Genomic DNA, 17172 nt, shown 5'->3' with positions numbered 1-17172 from the left:
TAATCTTAGATTAACTTTTCTCTATGTAGTTTTCAAATACTTTTTAAATGAGATATTTTACCCTTTTAATTTGAAACATTGATTCATTGTTTATTGATATCTCATGGGGTCATTAGTTTTAACTTGCTCAAATCTAATGTTTAAAAAGTTTTCTTTTTGATTATTTTTAGTTTTTAAATTTTTATTTAATATTTTGTTTTTCTGCAATTACATGAAAAATAATTTTAATATTATTATCACAGTTACTGGAGTAGACAGAGAACACAGTTTTGACTATGAAGGGATGATATCTAGAAATAAAATTAAGGGGAAAGAGAGGAATGAATGGGGAGAAAGGGAAAGGAAGAAGTATACTGAGGTAAATTATTTACATAAAAGAGACAAGGAAAAGGTTTTATATTGTAGGGGAAGAAGGGAGAGGTGAGAGGGAGTGAATGAACCTTATTCTCATCAGAACTGGTTCAAAGAGGGAGTAACTTAGATACTCAGTTGGGTGTAGAAATCTATCTTATCCTACAGTAACTATGAAAGAAAGACTATAAAAGAAAGGTGGGGTGGAGGGGAGGGCAAAATGTGGAACAGGGGAATCAGAAGCAAAACATTTTTAAGGATGGACAAGGTGAAACAAGTGAGAGAAAAGAATTAAGGAAAATAGGGAGGAATAGAATAAAGGGAAATAGCAATAAGAACTGAAAAAATTTTAAATAAGTTTTCTGATAAAGATCTCATTCCTCAAACACAGAGAGAACTGAATTAAATTTTTAGAAATAATAGTCATTCCTCAATTGATAAATGCTCTCAAATGAAGTAATCAAAATTATCTATAGCCACGTCAAAAAATGTTCTAAATCACTATTTTTTGGTGAAATCCAAATAAAAATAATTATAAAGTTATCTTAGGTTGGAAAACTCTTTCACTCCAAATTTTTGTAGGTTCTGACACTCTAGAATTGTTTTTGATTGATTATTTAAGGGTGTTTGGACAAGTTTTGGGAATAACTTGGGTCATTCTATGCCTTTACTCTTCCATCTTTCCCAATTAAATTATTTTAGTGAACTTTTGTACATTTTTATCTTTTGACATATTCTAATATTTAAGGTGTTATTTCTTTGGTGTATTTCTGTGGCTCTTTTACTAAGAACATTTCTTTTCTCATTTTTCTACTTTTTCTCTTATTTTATTTTTAAAATCCTTTTTAAGCTCTTCTTGGTATTATAGTTAAGAACAAATCATGTTCCTTTTTTTCTTGAATGTTATTTCTTTTATTTTTAATTTTGAGAAGAAATAGTTTTCATCATTCATCTTTCTTTTTTATTCTATTGAGTTCCACAATTATCTACCGTTAGGAGTTATCCTTCCCCACCACCCTGCACGTGACAGTGAGTAATCTAGTATAAATTAGACATGTATAATCATAACATTTTTTCCATATTAGTCATGCTGTAAAAGAAAAATCAGAAGTAAAGGGAAAAACGAGAAAAAAATTAAAGATGTTTTAAAAAGTGAAAATAGTATGCTTTGTTCTGCATTCAGAGCCCATAGTTTTGGATGTGGATGGCATTTTCCATCATAAGAATTGTCCTTGATCACTGAACTGCTGAGAGAAGTTAAGTCCATCACAGTTGAATCATCACATAAGATCATCACACAATGTTGCTGCTAACGTGTGCAATGTTCTCCTGGTTCTGCTCACTTGACTCAGCATCAGTTCATGCAAGTCTGTACAGGTTTTTCTGAAGTCAGCTCCTCATGATTTCTCACATAATAAAAATACTCCATTATATTCATATACCATGTTTTGTTCAGTGATTCCCTAATTGATGGACATCTCCTCATTTTCCAACCCCTTGCCACTACAAAAAGAGCGGCTATAAATATTTTTGGACTTTTGGGTTTTTTCCCCTTCCTTTTTTTAAATCTCTTTAGGATACAGACATCATACTGTATTGCTGGATCAAAGACTCTGCAAGATTTGACATGGGACATAGTTCCAAATTGCTTTCCATAATAGTTGGATCCAACTACTGGAGTGATCCAAAATTGATCATTATTCTTTTCTGTCATATTAGCCAATCTGAAAGATGTAAGGTGGTACCCCAAAGTTATTTTAATTTACATTTTTTCTCATAAATAATATTTAAAACATTTTATGTGACTGTAGCTAATTTTAATTTCTTCATCTTAAAACTACCTGTTTATAACCTTTTGCCATTTATCAATTGAGAAATAATTTGTTTTTATAAATTTGTCTCAGTTCTCTTCATATTTAGAAATGAGTCCTTTATCAGAAGCACTAGCTGTGAAAATTGTTTACCAGCTTTCTGATTTCTTTCTTTTTTATCTTGGTTGCATTTGTGCAAAACCTTTTTAATTTAATAATTAAAATGATCTATTGTGCATTTTATAATGCTTTCTATTTCTTATTGTATCATAAACTTTTCTTCTCTTGATATAATCTGACAAATAAACTATTCTTTGCTCTCTTTATTGACTTTTGGTATCACCCTTTATGTCTAAATCCTGTATCCATTTTGATCTTATTGCGGTATAGCGTGATCTGTGCCTAGTTTCTACCACATTCTTTTCCAGTTTCTCCAGTAGTTTGAGTCTTAGGATTTATCAAAAAGTTTATAACTCATCATTTACTACTGTTTCTTTTGTATCTGGTTTATTCCATTGATCTACCTGTCTATTTCTTAGCCAATACCAGACAGTTTTGATGACTGTCACTTTATAATGAAGTTTTAGATCCTGAACAAAGGACACATTCCTTTGCATTTTTTCTTTAATTCCCTAGACATTCTGGACCTTTTCATACTTTAGATGAAATATGTTACTACTGTTTCTAGTTCTTTAAAATAATTTTTGGTAGTTTTATTGGTATGGCACAAAATAAAAATTTATTTTTGTTCAAATTGTTTTTATTTTATTAGCTTGGCCTACCCATGAGCAATTGTCATTTTTCCAGTTAAGATTTGACTTCATTTATAGGAAAAGTGTTTTGTAATTGTATTCATATAGTTTCTGGGTTTATCTTGGCAGGTAGATTCCCAAGTATTTTGTATTGTCTAAAGGTACTTTAAATAGAATTTGTCCTTTCTTGCTGAGTTTTGTTGGTAAATAAAGAAATGCTGATGATTTATATGGCTCTATTTTATATCCTGCAACTTTTCTAAAATCGTTATTTATTTCAAGTAGTCTTTTAGTTGAATTTTTGGAATTCTCTAAGCATACAATTATAACATCGGCAAAGAGTGAGTTTTCTTTCCTCATTGTCTAGTTTAACCCCTCCAATTTCTTTTTCATCTTTTATTACTAAATTTCTAATACAATATTGAATAATAGTAGTGATAACAGACATCCTTGCTTCATCCATGATCACTTTGATCACCTTGATCCACCCATGTGAATGCTTTTAGGTTTAAGAAAACTCCATTTATTTCTCTGTTTTTAATAGAAATAGGTACTGTATTTTGTCAAAGGCTCTTTTGGCATTTATTGAGATAATCATAAGATTTTTTAGATTTATTATTGATATGGTTAATTATGCTGATTATTTTCTTAATAATGAACCATAGCTGCCTTCCTAGTATAAATAATGCTTGATCATAGCATATTCCCCTAATTATAACTTGCTGAATCTCTTTGTTAATATTTTATTAAAATTTTTTTCATCAATATTCATTAGAGAAATTGGTTTAATAATTTTCTTTTTCTGTTTTGTCTCTTTCTGTTTTAGGAATTAGTTTCATATTGGTATCACAGAAAGAATTTGATAGAACTTCTTTGTCTATTTTTTAAGATTGTTTATATAGGATTGGAACTAATTGTTCTTTAATAGTTTAGAAGAATTCACTTGTAAATCCATTTGAACCTGAAAATTTTTCTTAGAGAGAAAACCATTGATGGCTAGTTAAATTTCTTTTTTTCTGAAATTTAAATATTTTATTTCTTCTTCTGTTGATCTGGGCAATTTATATATTTTGTGGAAATTCATACATATTACTTAGACTTCCAGATATTTGCATGCAATTGAGTAAATAACTTTGAATTATTACTTTAACTTTTTCCTCATTAGTAGTAAATTTTGGTACTGGTAATTTGGTTTTCTCTCTTTTTTTAAAAAAATTACATTGCCCCTTTGTTTTATCTCTTTTATTGTTTTGTTTTTCATAAAGCCAACTTTTGGTTTTATTTATTAGTTCATTGATTTTTTTTAACTGCTTTGGCTGCATCCCATAAGTTTTAGTATGTTGTCTCATTGTTTTCATTATCTTATATGGAATTTTTGATTATTTATATGATTTTTTTATTGATCTATTCATTATTTAAGTTTAGGTTATTTAGTTTCCAATTAATTTTTTTTTCTCTTTTTCCATGGACCTTTGTTACACATAACTATCATTACCTCAGAATCTGAAAAGATTTCATATAATATTTCTGTCTTTCTGCATTTGAGTGTGTGAAGATTTTATGAGTTAATATATGGATAATTTTTATCTAGGTGCTATATATCCCTGAGAAAAAGTGCACCCTGTGCATATATATTTAATACTGATATTATTTCATTGTCTAGGAAAGTAAAGTTTCTTCCTTATCCCTTCTTACATTTTGCTTTGTCTGAGATTTTCTTTCTTTCTTTCTTTCTTTCTTTCTTTCTTTCTTTCTTTCTTTCTTTCTTTCTTTCTTTCTTTCTTTCCTTTAGCTGAGGCATAATATATTTTGCTCCAACCTTTTTGTATCTCTTTGCTTCAAATGTGTTTCTTGTAAACAATGTTTAGTAGGATTCTGGTTATTAATCCACTATGCTATCCATTTTTATTTCGTAGGAGAGTTCATCACATTCACATTTATAGTTATGATCTTTAACTTTGAATTACTCTCCAACCTATTCTCCCCTCCTCCATTTTGCAATTTGTGCTTTTTTCTCTCTTCCCACCCTCTCCTATCTCACTAGTGTTTGCTTCTGAGCACCATCTCCCTCAAATTATCCTCCTTTCAATAACCATCCTTTTCCTTTTTTCCCCTTTCCCCTTCTACTTCTAGCCTCCCTTCTGCCCTTCCTTTTTATCAACCTTCCTTTCCTTTTTTCCCCCTGAGTGATTATGTTATTCTGACTTTGAGACAAATCTGATGAGCATAAAATTCAAGGAATTATCCCCCTCTCCTCTTTCCCACTATTTTGCACCTCTTCATATGATTCTGCCTCCCCTTCCCTATTATCCCAATACAACCTTTTTTATACCTTAATTTTTATATCATCATATCTAAATCAAATTATGTCTACCACATACTGTAAGTAAAATCCTAATAGATTTATGGTTCTCAAGATTTATATATATATATATATATATATATATATATATATATATATATATATATATAAAATATCACTTGTAGAAATGTAAACAACCTAGTCTTATGAGATAACATCATTTTAAATTTCTATTTATCTTTTTTTTTAAAGATTTTTCAAGGCAATGGGGTTAAGTGGCTTGCCCAAGGCCACATGGCTATATTAATTACTAAGTGTCTGAGGTTGGATTTGAACCCAGGTACTCCTGACTCCAAGGCTGGTGCTCTATCTACTGCACCACCTAGCTGACCTCTCTATTTATCTTTTTATGCATTTCTTGAGTCTTGTATTTGAAAATTGAATTTTCTGTTCAGCTCTTGTCATTTCATCAGGAAAGTTTGAAAGTCCAGTATTTTATTAAATATCTACTTTTTTGCCTGAAAAGTTTTCTGAATTTAGCAGGCTAGTTGTTTTGCTTTTGTAATCCAAGCTCCTTTGCCCTCTGAAAGATCATTTTCTAGGCTCTATAATACTGTAAGGTTGAAGCTACCAAATCCTGTGTGATCCTGACTCTGACTCCTTGATATTTGAATTGATTCTTTCTGAGTGATCCTTGAACTGATCATTCTAGAATTTGACAGTATTTCTTGCTGTTTTCATGTTGGTATTCCTTTCAGGAGTTGATCAGTTATATTATTTCAGTCACTATTTTGCCATCTGGTTCTAGGACATCAAGACAGTTTTCCTTGATTATTTCTTTTTCTTTAAATTCTTTTTAAGGCAATGGAGTTAAAGAACTTGCCCAAGGTCACACAGAGTGTCTTAGACTGGATGTGAACTCAGATCCTCCTGACTCCAGTGACAGGGCTCTATACACTGCACCACCTAGCTGCCCCTTCCTTGATTATTTTTTTTTATTTTTTATTTTTTTAGTTTTTGTAAGGCAATGGGGTTAAGCGGCTTGCCCAAAGCCACACAAGTAGCTAATTATTAAGTGTCTGAGGTTGGATTTGACATCAGGTACTCCTCACTCCAAGCCTGGTGCTCTATCTACTTTGCCGCCTAGCCGCCCCTTGATTATTTCTTGAGAGATGTATCCAGGTACTTTTATTGACCATGACTTTCAGTCCAATAATTCTTAAATGATCTCTCCTTGATGTATTTTCCAGGTAAGTAGCTTTTCCAAAGAAGTATTTTGAATTTTCTTCCATTTTTAAAATTTTGCTTGCTTGATTCTTGAAATCTCATAAAGTCGTTAGCATCCATTTGTACAATTGTAATTTTCAAGGAATTGTTTTATTTTATTCTTTTTTTGTTGGTTTTTGGAGAATTGATTCTTAATGGAGCTGTTTTCTTTTTTTTTCTATTTGCCTAATTCTATTTTTTAAATTAATTTTTATTAAAGATATTATTTGAGTTTTACAATTTCCCCCCCTATATCTTGCTTCCCTCCACCCAACCCACCCACAGAAAGCACTCTGTCAGTCTTTACTTTGTTTCCACATTGTACCTTGATCCAAATTGGGTGTGATGAGAGAGAAATCATATCCTTAAAGAAGAGAAGAGAAGTCTAAGAGGTGACAAGATCAGACAATAAGATATCTGTTTTTTTCTAAATTAAAGGGAATAGTCCTTGAACTTTGTTCAAACTCCACAGCTCCTTATTTGGATACAGCTGGCACTCTCCTTTGCAGACAGCCCAAAATTGTTCCTGATTGTTGCACTGATGGAATGAGCAAGTCCTTCAAGGTTGATCATCAACCCCATGTTGCTGTTAGGGTGGACAGTGTTTTTCTGGTTCTGCTCATCTCACTCAGCATCAGTTCATGCAAATCCCTCCAGGTTTTCCTGAAATCGCACCCATCCTGGCTTCTAATAGAACAATAGTGTTCCATGACATACACATACCACAGTTTGGTAAGCCATTCCCCAATTGAAGGACATTCACTTGATTTCCAATTCTTTACCACCACAAAGAGGGCTGCTATAAATATTTTTGTACAAGTAATGTTTTTACCCTTTTTCCTCATCTCTTCAGGGTATAGACCCAGTAGTGGTATTGCTGGGTCAAAGGATATGTACATTTTTCTTGCCCTTTGGGCATAGTTCCAAATAGCTCTCCAGAAGTGTTGGATGAGTTCACAGCTCCACCAACAGTGTAATAGTGTCTCAGATTTCCCACAACCCTTCCAACAATAATCATTATCCTTCCTGGTCATATTGGCCAATCTGAGAGGTGTGAGGTAGTACCTCAGAGAAGCTTTAATTTGCATTTACCTAATAATTAATGATTTAGAGCATTTTTTCATATGGATATGGATTGCTTTGATCTCCTCATCTGTAAATTGCCTTTGCATATCCTTTGACCATTTGTCAATTGGGGAATGGCTTTTTGTTTTAAAAATATGACTCAGTTCTCTGTATATTTTAGAAATGAGTCCTTTGTCAGAATCATTAGTTGTAAAGAGTGTTTCCCAATTTACTACATTTCTTTTGATCTTGGTTACAGTAGTTTTATCTGTGCAAAAGCTTTTTAATTTAATGTAATTGAAATCATCTAACTGGTTTTTGGTGATGTTTTCCAACTCTTCCTTAGTCATAAACGGCTCCCCTTTCCATAGATCTGACAGGTAAACTAATCCTTGATCTTCTAATTTGCTTATAATATTGTTTTTTTATGTCTAAGTCCTGTAACCATTTGGACCTTATCTTGGTAAAGGGTGTGAGGTGTTGGTCTAATCTAAGTTTCTTCCCTACTAACTTCCAATTATCCCAGCAGTTTTTATCAAAGAGGGAGTTTTTATCCCAATGGCTGGACTCTTTGAGTTTATCAAACAGCAGATTACTGTAATCATCTCCTGCTTTTACACCTAGTCTATTCCACTGGTCGACCACTCTATTTCTTAGACAATACCAAACAGTTTTGATGACTGATGCTTTATAATATAATTTTAGATCAGGTAGGGCTAAGCCACCTTTTACACTTTTTTTATTAAGCTCCTGGCAATTCTTGACTTTTTATTTCTCCAAATGAATTTACTTACAATTTTTTCCTAACTCATTAAAATAATTTTTTGGAATTTTGATTGTTAGGGCACTAAACAGAAAGTTTAGTTTTGGTAGAATTGTTATTTTTATTATATTAGCTCTACCTATCCATGAGCAGTTGATATTTGCCCAGTTATTTAAATCTGATTTAATTTGTGTGAGAGGTGTTTTATAATTGTTTTGAAAAATATTCTGGGTCTGTCTTGGCAAATAGACTCCCAAGTATTTCATATTGTCTGAGGTTGAATGGGATTTCTCTTTCTAGCTCTTCCTGCTGTTTCTTGCTAGATATGTAAAGAAAAGCTGAAGATTTATGAGGGTTTATTTTATAACCTGCAGCATTGCTAAAATTGCTAATTGTTTCCAGTAGTTTTTTGGATGATTTCTTGGGATTCTCTAGGTAGACCATCATGTCATCTGCAAAGAGTGAGAGTTTTGTCTCTTCCTTCCAAATTCTAATTCCTTCAATTTCTTTTTCTTCTCTAATTGCTGATGCTAACATTTCTAATACAATATTGAATAGTAGTGGTGATAATGGGCACCCTTGTTTCACCCCTGATCTTATTGGGAATGCCTCTAGCCTCTCCCAATTGAATATCATGCTTATTGATGGTTTCAGATAGATACTAATTTTTTTAAGGAGTAGTCCATTTATTCCTACATTCTCTAGTGTTTTTAATAGGAATGGATGCTGTATTTTGTCAAAAGGTTTTTTAGCATCTATTGATATGATCATATGATTTCTGATGGGTTTGTTGTTGATATAATTGAGTATACTAACAGATTTCCTAATATTGAACCAACCCTGCATTCCTGGAATAAATCCAACTTGATCACAATGTATTTATCCTAGTGATGACTTGTTGTAATCATTTTGCTAAGATTTTATTTAGGATTTTTGCATCTATATTCATCAGGGAAACATGTCTATAATTTTCCTTCTCTCTTTTAACTTTTCCTGGTGTAGGTAACAGCACCATATTGGTATCATAGAAAGAGTTAGGCAGAGTTACATCTTTCCCTATTTTTCCAAAGAGTTTATATAGAATTGGAACCAATTGTTCCTAAAATGTTTGGTAGAATTCACTTTTGAATCCATCATGCCCTGGAGATTTTTTTTAGGTAGTTCGACAATGGCTTGTTGAATTTCTTTTTCTGAGATAGGGTTGTTTAGGTATTTAATCTCTTCTTCATTTAATCTGGGCAACTTATATTTTTGTAAATATTTATCCATTTCAGTTAGATTTTCAAATTTATTGGCATAGAGTTGGGCAAAATCATTTTGAATTATTACTTTAATTTCCTCCTCATTGGTGGTGAGCTCACCTTTTTCATTTATGATACTAGCAATTTGGTTTTCTTCTTTCTTTTTTTTAATCAAATTGACAAGAGGTTTATCAATTTTATTGGTTTTTTCATAATACCAACTTTTGGTTTTATTTATTAATTCAATAGTTTTTTCTTTTAATTTTGTTAATTTCTTCTTTAATTTTTAGAATTTCTAATTTGGTATTTAATTGGGGATTTTTGATTTGTTCTTTCTCTAATCTTTTTAGTTGCATGTTTAGTTCATTGATTTCCTCTTTCTCCAATTTATTCATATAAGAATTTAGAGCTATAATATATCCCCTGAGAGTCACTTTGAATGAATCCCATAGGTCTTTCATATTTTGTTTCATTATTATCATCATCTAGGATATAATGGTTAATTCTTTCTATAATTTGTTTTTTGGTCCACTCATTTTTTAAAATGAAGTTATTCAGTTTCCAGTTTGTTTTGGGTTTATATCTCCTTGGCCCAGTATTGCATATGACTTTTCTTGCATTGTGATCTGAGAAAGATGTATTCACTCTTTCTGCCTTTCTGCAGTTGATCATCAGGTTTTTATGTCCTACTACATGGTCAATTTTTGTATAAGATCCATGTACTGCAGAGAAAAAGGTATATTCCTTTTTATCCCCATTCAGTTTCCTCCATAAGTCTATCATATCTGATTTTTCTAACAATCCATTTACCTCCCTAATTTCTTTCTTGTTTGTTTTATGCTTGGATTTATCTAGATCTGATAGTAGGAGGTTGAGGTCTCCCACTAGTAGAGTTTTGCTGTATATGTCTTCCTGTAGTTCTTTCAGCTTCTCCTCTAAGAATTTGGGTGCCGTCCCACTGGGTGAATATGTATTCAATATTGAAATGACTTTATTGTCTATGGTACCTTTTAGGAGGATAAAGTTTCTTTCTTTCCTTATCTCTTTTAATGCTATCTATTTTTGCTGCTGCTTTGTCTGAGATAAGGATTGCTACCCCTGCTTTTTTTACTTCAGCTGAAGCAAAATATATTTTTCTCCAACCTTTGACCTTTACTCTATATGTATCTCTCTGCTTCAAATGGGTTTCTTGTAAGCAGCATATTATAGGATTCTGATGTTTAATCCACTCTGCTATTTGCTTACGTTTTAAGGGAGAGTTCATCCCATTCACATTCAAGGTTATGATTACTAATTCTTTATTGCCCTTCATGCTATCTTCCCTCTGTTTGTATTTTCCCCCTTTCCCCCTTTTATCCATATTCCCCAGTCTTTTGTTTCTGAAAACCACCCCTTTCAGTGGGTTTGCCTTCCTATATCACACCCTCCCCTTTCTTTCCCCTTTCCCTTTTTCTCTTTTCCCTTCCCTTCCTCTTGTTATTTCCCCTTATTTCCCCCACTCCCCTTCCTTTTCTCCATCCCCCCTCCCCTTTTCCCCTTTTAATTCTTGAAAGGTTAGATGTTTTATAAGTTAACTGAGTATGTGTAGGTTGACTTTAAGCCAAGTCTGATGAGAAGATTCAGGTGTTTCTCCTCTGCTCCCTTCTTTCGCACTATTACCATAGGTTTTTTGTACCTCTTAGTGTAATGAGATTTACCCCATTCAATCCCTTCCTTCCTTCCTTCCATCTCTTTCCTGTCCCCCTTTTTAGGGAGGTAGTGTTTTTTTTAGATCATTCTTTCTAAGTCATAAAAAATTCTAAGTGTCTGTCCCTTCTAGTTCTGTATATTCTTATAGAGTCTCTATATTCTTATAGAGTCTTATAGAGTCAAAATTATAGAGTCAAAAAATTATAGAGTCAAAATTCCTGAGAGTTATTAGAGTCTTTCTCCCAAGTGGGGTTAAAGCCAGTTACATCCCATTAGATAGTAGTCTTGGATAAGTCATGAATGTCCATCATTTCTGGCTAGGTGTATTCTCTCTGTTAGAGTTACATTTCTCAAGGTTTATGAGAATCTTTTTTTTTTTTAACCCCCATGTAGGGATATAGACAGTTTCAACTTACTGGATTATATTTTTTCCCCTTTTACCGCCCCCCCCCCTTTTTTGGGGGCCTTTTCATGTGTCTCTTGAACCTCCTGTTTGATGTCCAAATTTTCTGTTTAGCTCTGGTCTTTTAATCAGAAATTTTTTCTTCCATTTCATTAAATTTCCATCTTTTTCCCTGGAAGAGAAGGCTCAACTTTGCAGGAAAGTAGATTCTTGGCTGCATTCCAAGCTCCTGTGCTCTTTGGAATATCTCATTCCAGGTCCTTCTATCCCTTCAAGTTGATGCAGCCAGGTCCTACGTGATCCTTACTGTGGCTCCTTGATATTTAAATTGTTTCTTTCTGGCTGCTTGCAGGATTTTCTCTTTTATCTGATAGTTCTGGAGTTTGGCCACAACATTCCTTGGTGTTTTCATTTTAGGATCTTTTTCTGGTGGGGATTGATGTACTCTTTCAATAACTACTTTGCCCTCTGATTCCATGATTTCTGGGCAGTTTTCCATCAGTAGATCCTGTAATATTAAGTCCAGGTTTTTTTCCCTCTGCAATGGTTTCAGGAAGTCCTATAATTTGCAGGTTGCCCCTCCTCTATCTATTCTCAAGGTCAGTGGTTTTGTTGATGAGGTATTTTACATTTGCTTGTACTTTTTCTATTTTTTGATTTTGTTTAACTGACTCTTGCTGTCTCATGGAGTCATCAGTTTCTGTAGACTCCATTTTTTTTGGGGGGGGGAGGAGTTTTCTTCTTTAACCTTTTGCAACTCCTTTTCCAATTGGTCAATTCTACTTTTGAAGGAGCTTTCCATTTGACTATTTGAGGTTTTGAGAGAATTAATTTCTTTTTTGCATTTGCTCATTTGAGCATCTGAGAGAATTATTCTCATTTTGTAATTGTCCAATTGATTATCTGAGAGATTTATTCTCCTTTTGTGTTTGTCTAATTGTACTTTCTAAGGTTTTGTTTTCTTATTGCAAGGTATTAATTGTCTCTCCCAAATTTTTAAGCTCTTTCCTAATTTCTTCAAGGAAGTCTTTCTGTGCTGGAGACCATATTGTGTTCTCCTCAGAGGTTCCAGGTCTCTCTGAGTCGGGGTCTTTCCCTTTCAAGAATTTTTCTATGGATCCACCTTTCTGCTGACCCTTCTTCATTATGCTAAGACCTTGAGTTTGGAGGGGGCTGGTTTACCTGGGCTTAGGATCACTAAAGGCTTTTACTGAGTGCTGTTTCTCTGGATGGCCAGTAGGAGGTGCTGGTTGCCCTCTGGAGTGTTTGTGACCTTGGTTGAGAGGCCTTCTCCCTTTGCCTGAAGGGAGGAGTTGTAGCTATTGAATTCTTTTGCCTTCAGTCACTGGTGGGCTTTACCCTGGCCTGAGTTCATTCCTCAGCTGGGCTAGTTTTTCTGCTCACACAGGCAGAACTAGTTTATATTTGTTTGTTTGGGAAGAGGCCTCTGTGCAGTGGAGGCGTGGACTCAGAGTTTCTCATACCCGAGGAGCCTAGGGATGGTGTCTGCAGCTCTCCTGCACCAGAACTCTCCCCCCAGCCTGTTCCCCAAGCTCCAGGGGGACGGCACCAACACCAGCACTTCTGCTTCCCCGCGGACCCAACCCCTCTTGTCCAGTCCCAATGCTGATCCAGCAGGTCCAGCTCTCCGGCCCTCAGACTCCTGGTTCCAATTCAGCTGTTAATCTGGCTGATCCAGGCCTCATCCTCCCTCTGAGCCCAGAGTCACCCGCCTGATTTCAGCCAAAGCTGCTGAGAGATACAAATCCCGAGGTAGATGTTCTTTTTCTTGGCTTTTGTTTCTGAGTTTTCTGGATCGGATTTCTTTTAAGAGGTTTGTTTCATGTGATAGATGGGGAAGAGATCAGGAGACTTTAGAACTGTGCCTGTCTTCTCTCTTCCATCTTGGCCGGAACTGCCTAATTCTATTTTCAAAGGAGTTGTTTTCTTTTCCCATTTGTCTAAGAGTAGTTCTGAATTGTTTTCTTTTCCATTTGTCAAATTCTATTTTTAAAGTGATGTTTCCTTTGTCCACTTGCTCAATTGTAGTTTTAAAATAGTTTTCTTCACTCAGTTTTTTAGAAAGATTTTATTTATTTTGAGTTTTACAATTTTCCCCCATTCTTGCTTCCATCCCCCCCCCCCATAAAAGACATTCTTGTAATCTTTACATTGTTTCCGTGGTATACATTGATCTCAGTTGAATGTGATGAGAGAGAATCATATCCTTAAGGAAGAAAAATAAAGCATAAGAGATAGCAAAACTACATAATAAGATAACTTTTTCCCCTAAATTATAGGTAATAGTCTTTGGTCTTTGTTCAAACCCCACAATTCTTTCCCTGGATACAGATAGCATTCTCCATTGCAGATATTCCAAAATTGTCCCTGGTTGTTTCAGTCAGTCTGTTTTTATGCTTCCTTTTCCAAGTTGAAGAATCTCTATTGCTTACCTCTCATTTCCTTTCCCAATTTTTCCACTTGATTTAAAAAAATCTGTTTTGATCTCCTCCAAGACAACTTTTGGGCATGAGACCAATTCATGTTTCCCTCTGGGGTTTCACATATAAGCCTTTTTTCTAGCGTCGTATTCTGAAATGGTGTTTTGATCTTCCTTATCACTAGTAGCTTTCTATAGTTAAGGTTTTCCTGTGTCTTACTCAGTTTTAAGCTAGTTTGTAGTTTTTAAGGTAAAATTATGCTCCTAGGCCCCAATGGGGGGCCTTTCCAAAGCTTCCTGGGCTTCTAGTAGAAGGTCTCTTCATCTATCTTCAGTATGTTACTTCCTCTGGTTTTAGGGGCTTCTCCACTACACTGGCATTTCCTGGTCTAGTCACACCCACTGTGTTGGGATTCTGGGGCTGGCTATTTGCCTTCTATGCTGGGAATGGAGGCCTCTCAGTTGACTTGCTGTGTTGCTGCAATGCTGGACCAAGATCTAGGGGCCTTGGTTAGTGAACTAGGTTGCAACTAAGAGCCTTTGGCTACGTTCCTGCCCCTGCCTGTACTGGGTTACATTTTTTTCTGCAATCAAGTGGGATTCAGTATAGACATGGGCAGGAAGGTGGCAAGAGGCTCCAGTGGGATAAACCTTTAGAAGTCCTTCTAGTAGAGCTGGAAAATGTCTTTTTTTGGGTTCTGTGACTCCAGAATCCATTTAGAAGCTTTATTAGCATTGATTCTAAGGGAAACTCAAAAGAAATCAAAAAAGTTCCTGGCTTCTATCCTCCATCCTGGCTCTGTCCCACCAATTCATATTTCACTTTGAGACTTTGCATGTAGCTGTACTGAAATTGTGTTTTGATCTTCTTTGTCACCATACTGATTTTCTATGGTCGATTTTTATTTATAATTTTATCATTTATTTATCTTAATTTTTTTTGGGGGGTTGCAAAGCAATGAGGCTAAGTGATTTGCTCAAGGTTAATTACCTAGTGGTTATTATTAAGTGTCCCAGGCTAGATTGGAACTCAGCTCCTCCTGACTCTAGGACTGGTACTCTATCCACTGTGCCACCTAACTTCCCCTATTTATCTTAATTTTGACCTTTAGTTTCTTTGATAAAGAAAGGATCTGCTTCTGACTTTGTACCGCACTTCGGGTTTGTTGTGCTGCAGTTTTCAAAGCTAGTCCTTAGGTTCTGGAAGTTTTAAGTCCTTACAAAGTGATCTAAGGACAAATGTGGTTAGTATTCTCCTGACCTCTGATTTGTTATTTTAATTATCACAAGCACTCTTTTATGCTAGGTGATTATTTCCAGGTTTCCTGCTCCTGCTAGTGCTCCTCCTCACTTTGGGATTGTTACCATAGTCATGTATGGGCAATGCAGCAGAATCTTGCTACCAGATCCCTTAAATGCTCATCTATAATTTCCTTATGACCACTTATGTGATCACTTTAATATCTGTGAGCTCTGGAAATCACTCCTGAAGTTTCAGCTGGCCATAAAACCTTGCTGCTAGCTCACCTGGGTGTGCTCTATGCTGGAAAGATATGTGCTGGACTGTGTCCTACTTTCATTCGAGTGAGAAAGATGTTTTCTACTAACTTTATAAGTTGTTTTGAATTTTAAAAATTATTTATTCAATTCTTTTGTTGATTCTGCCACTTAAGAATTTATTCATAGTCATTATTTTATCTTTATTTGGAGGAGAATTTGAGTGAACTCAGGCAGGTCCCTTTCTTACTACACCATATTCAATAGAACTTTTCTTAAAATGATAAGTAGTATTTATCTTAAACCAAGACCAGGCTTTATCTAAAAGAGGGATGTACCTGAATCTTTCCCAGTGAGATCAGGAGTAAAGCAATAATGTTCACTGTCATCATTATGATTCTGTATTGTATCACTGTACAATATTGTAATAGTATACTTCTCACTAACTATAACAATAAGAAAAATAAATTGAAGCAATAAAATATGGAATGAAAAATTTATCACTTTTCAGATAATATGATGTTTTATTTAGAGAATAATGGAGAATCAACTAAACACCTAATTGAAATAATTAGCAAAGGTGTAGAAAAGAAAATATAAACAAATGAATAATCAACATTTCTTTATATTACCAACAAACCAAGCAACAAGAGGAAGCAAGAGAAATTCCATTTAAAATAACTGCAGAGGGGCGGCTAGGTGGTGTAGTGGATAAAGCACTGGCCTTGGAGTCAGGAGTACCTGGGTTCAAATCTGGTCTCAAACACTTAATAATTACCTAGCTGTGTGACCTTGGGCAAGCTACTTAACCCCATTTGCCTTGCAAAAACCTAAACAAAAATAAAATAAAATAAAATAAAATAAAATAACTGAAGAAAATATAAAATACTTGGAAATTTATCTGCCAAAATAAACCCAGGGAGTCTAGGAATATAATTACAAGGTACTTTTTACATATATAAAGGTAGATCTAAAAAATTGGAAAAAATTACTTACTTATGAGTAGGTCAAGACAATATAATAAAATGGCAAATCTGCCTGTTAATTTATTCAATTCCGAAACAAAGTTTTAAATAAATTATTTTATAAAACTTGAAAAAATGATAAAATTCATATAGATGTTTCAAGGAGATCAATGAGGAAAATATATGTTGGAAAGTGGCTTAACTACTGGATTTCAAACTATAACAATGGGGTGAACAAGAAAACCATCTAGTACTGGCTAAGAAATTGATTGAAAGAACATTTGAATAATTTATATATAAAATTAATGGTAGTAAAGGATCATAGTAGTCTATTGCTTTATAAACTCAAATATCTAAACTTTGGGGACAAGGACTCATCATTTAAAAAAAATTAGCAGAAACCCTGGTAAGAAATTTGGCACAAACTAGGTATAGATTAGTGCCTCACAATGTTCCCAGAATAGCCAAGATGGGGTCAAAATGATTTAGACATAAAACATGATATCAAAATAAATGAGGGGAGTATGGAAAAATACACAGATCAGATATATGGATAAGAAAAAACGCAATCATCTGAGACAGAGTCAGAAACAAAGAGAGACAGGAAACAGAGAGAGAAAGGCAGAG

Source organism: Macrotis lagotis, chromosome X (assembly GCF_037893015.1).
Source record: "Macrotis lagotis isolate mMagLag1 chromosome X, bilby.v1.9.chrom.fasta, whole genome shotgun sequence".
Classification (NCBI taxonomy): Eukaryota; Metazoa; Chordata; class Mammalia; order Peramelemorphia; family Peramelidae; genus Macrotis; species Macrotis lagotis.
The sequence above is the reverse complement of the archived record's forward strand: the minus strand, read 5'-3'. Positions refer to the sequence as shown.